Raw genomic sequence first — 4,210 nt, forward strand, 5'->3', positions numbered from 1 at the left:
TTAGCGGATAAATATGTCAAGAAGGGGAAGACTCCGGATTTCAATGGACAGTATGAGAAGCTGAAAGATGATTGGCCCGAATTTGTGAGGCAAAAGCAATCAGAGCAGTTCAAGGCCATATCTGGAAAAAGTAAGGTAAATGCGGCTAAGAAAACGTACAATCATATTATGGGACCAGGAGGATACCGCCTTTCGGAGCCTAAGTGGCAGAAGATGGAGGACGACCTGAGGCAGCGAGGAATTCCTCTAGGTACAGAGGGATGGGACCCAAGGGCCAAAAGGTAGTGGTACGGGCATGGCGGATCGCTAGACCCGGTGACAGGGGAGTGTGTTCACCGATGATACGTCTCCAACGTATCGATAATTTCTTATGTTCCATGCTTGTTTTATGACAATACCTACATGTTTTATACATACTTTATGTCATACTAGAACATGAATGCGCGCGTTGCTGCGCCCGTCCCATCTTATTGAAAGGACACTATTAATATTTAAGATATCCAAACGAAATGAACGAGAAAAAATAACGGTTTCCAGTGAACTTATTGTTCAGAGTTTAGTTTTAGGTATAGGATTGTGTAATCTGTAAGCATATGATTCCTCAAATTGCAACCTAAGATATTCAGGGGTGAGCTGACAGGATTTTTTATTACCATGACATCCAGAATAATTAGGGATAAGTTTGAGGCTTAAGGCATGCAAATGTGAAATATGTATAGTGTAAATATTAATAAAAAGTTGATCATGAATTAAGCGCCCCAGTACAAGCAAGGGGATGGTATAATTTTCTCTCCAACCGTTTTCGCATAGCAGCTCTAGGAACTGCAAATTTCTTCATAACCTTTGTGCTATGCTTCACATGTGATTTCGAGACAGCTTGAAGAGAGTCCTGGAAGCAAGTTCAGCTGGTCACACACAGTACACCAGCCAAGCTAACAGTAAATCTTCAGGGAGAAAGTATAAATAAAGGGTATTCTCAAAATTATCCAAGAAATGCTCCTTGAATTTTGGGCTCCTTTAGAATCTTTGGAAAGCTCCAAAAACGGACAAACTTTGTGAGTCATGTATAAATATCAATATGGAAAGGTATATAGCATATGAATTATTTATGTCAAGAAGCAATTCCTTCCTGAAAAATTAACCAAGAATCTACAGTTCTGAGAACAGTTGAAAGAATGCTGCCATGCAAGACTCTCTTAAATCTGAAGTATCAACAAGCAAGAGAGCAACTGGTATCCAATGTTCTCATAGGACGTTATAATAAGGTTTATGTAGAGTTTCCAGAAGCTATTAACTCAAATAGTACAACCAACCATGTTGTTTTATTTTATTTTTCTAACAGAAGGGAACCAGTATAGAAAGTATTTTTGAGAGCACTCTTACATTTGACACAGTACATAAATTGCTTTCGTGAGGCAACGCTTCAGATTGTCCATAAACTTCACCCTCCAGCTCATCCTTCACTCATCACTCATCTCACTGTAGAAGGTGATAAGTCAATAAGCAGCGAACAAGTTCGACATACTGGAACAAAAAAGTAGATGCTTCTACTAACAAAATTGCACATTACATAAAAGATATTTTACACGGACCTTTTCTAAAACAAGAAGAACCCAAACAAGAAAATGAACTGACATACACAATTTTGTAAACTGAATGGATGTAGATCTGTTCTCCCTTACCTGTTCTTCGGTAGGGTGTTGAGTCCAATTGTATCAATGCTTCCTCATGCATCTCCACTCTCCAGTGATGCATCGTCACACCTCAAACCTCCAGATTTATTCCCCTTCTACAAATTTGTCTGCGATAAAAAAAAATTGAACAGCTGGCGGACAGTAGAGAAGAAATTCAAAGAAAACAATAACAATGGACCTGTAAGAAGTAAAATTTGCATAAATGACTGTACTTGTCAGCAGCCATGGTAGCAAAGGAAGGTCAATAACTTTCCGTGAGCACTGAGCAGCCCCTGAATAAAATACCAAAGGAACAAGCACATCAATCCTTGAAACAAATACCAGCAAGTCATGTGGCTACCTGGGAGTCCATTAAATTGTAGAGGAGGATGGCAGGCAAAAAGATAATAAATCCTGAGAAAGGAACACTCTGACGAACAATGGGAGCCGGGGGGGCTGAAGCCGACGCCAAAACGGAAGGGGTAAAGAAATAGGATACAGATCAAATAGAGAAAAAAAATAAACCTGAACTTCATTTTCCTCAAACAGGGCTACATCCCGCATCCTCGCCATGACCCTCCTACCATGCACCAGACAGAGCCAAGTTACAAAGAGAGTGACCGCTCAAAGATGAGGCGAAACGCTAGGGTAAGAACTTAACTGATCTATCTGAACACGATTCGATCTGGACTCATACGCCGTAAAGGGTGATACGCCGGCGGTCTCTTCAGAATCCTCCTTTTGCACCAGGCGACCCACTTCGTCCTGTTGCGTCAGAGATGGTGACGCCCGTTGACGATGCCACCGCCATGGCTGCCTCCTCCATGTCGCTGATGCCATAGCTCTCTCGCCTGCCGCCGCCAAATCCATGACTCATGTATAATCACCCAAAAAAAAGCAGGGGTTAGCACCACTGCTGTTTTGAGGAAATATAAGATGAGTTCAAACCGGGTGAATTAACATGGAGTATATGAAGTACCGGCTGGAAAGAGGAGGCAAAAAGATAGTAACGCTGCACTTAATTGCGTGATAATGGTGGCGGCACCGCGCCGCCCCGGGCCTCTCTTTGGGACCGCTATGCCTTCCGTTTTTTTGAGGGATACTGTTCTGTCTTCCTGAATGGACGCTTGCAAGAAAAGTTAACAAGCAGGAACTGGGCTGACAAACCGTATAGGCCATCAAAAAAGGCGTCCAAGTCATGTGGGTTTGGCCCAGTTAACTGCAAGGTGTCCAAGTCAGTTTCGGGAGCAGCGGCCCAGCTACGTTGGTAGGACCGTATGGTAGCTGGACAGTCAAAAATAAGCAACGACGTTCAGCATGACGGGTGGATGATCTTGGACGTTCAAGACCACTATCCAACGGCTAAGAACGTCAAATCGCTGAGAAAGGGTCCTGGTTGTTCCATTTTACTGTTACTTAATTTATGCATTTTCCGGCACTAACCTATTAACAAGATGCCGAAGAGCCAGTTGCTGTTTTCTGCTGTTTTTGGTTTTAAGAAATCCTAGTAAGAAAATATTCTCAGAATTGGACGAAATCAACGCCCAGGATCTTATTTTTCCACGAAGCTTCTAGAACACCGGAGGAGATACGAAGTGGGGCGACGAGGCGGCCACACAACAGGGCGGCGCGGCCCTAGCGTGTGGGCCCCTCGTGGCGCCCCTGACCTACCCTTCCGCCTACATAAGCCTTCGTCGATAATAGTTCCAGTACCGAGAGCCACGATACGGAAAACCTTCCAGAGACGCCGCCGCCGCCAATCCCATCTCGGGGGATTCAGGAGATCGCCTCCGGCACCCTGCCGGAGAGGGGAATCATCTCCCGGAGGACTCTTCACCGCCATGGTCGCCTCCGGAGTGATGTGTGAGTAGTTCACACCTGGACTATGGGTCCATAGCAGTAGCTAGATGGTTGTCTTCTCCTAATTGTGCTATCATTGTTGGATCTTGTGAGCTGCCTAACATGATCAAGATCATCTATCTGTAATGCTACATGTTGCGTTTGTTGGGATCCGATGAATAATGAATGCTATGATATGTTGATTATCAATCTATCATCTATGTGTTGTTTATGATCTTGCATGCTCTCCGTTGCTAGTAGAGGCTCTGGCCAAGTTTTTACTTGTAACTCCAAGAGGGAGTATTTATGCTCGATAGTGGGTTTGATACGTCTCCAACGTATCGATAATTTCTTGTGTTCCATGCCACATTATTGATGTTATCTACATGTTTTATGCACACTTTATGTCATATTCGTGCATTTTCTGGAACTAACCTATTAACAAGATGCCGAAGTGCCGATTCTTCGTTTTCTCGCTGTTTTTGGTTTCAGAAATCCTAGTAAAGAAATATTCTCGGAATTGGACGAAATAAAAGCCCAGAGGCCTATTTTCTCACGAAGCTTCCAGAAGTCCGAAGGAGAGACGAAGAGGGGCCACAGGGGCGCCAAACCCTAGGGCGGCGCGGCCCCCCCCCTTGGCCGCGCCGGCCCGTGGTGTGGGCCCCCGTGCCGCCTCTTGACCTGCCCTTCCGCCTACA

This window comes from Lolium rigidum, chromosome 2, assembly GCF_022539505.1.
Source record: "Lolium rigidum isolate FL_2022 chromosome 2, APGP_CSIRO_Lrig_0.1, whole genome shotgun sequence".
NCBI lineage: Eukaryota > Viridiplantae > Streptophyta > Magnoliopsida > Poales > Poaceae > Lolium > Lolium rigidum.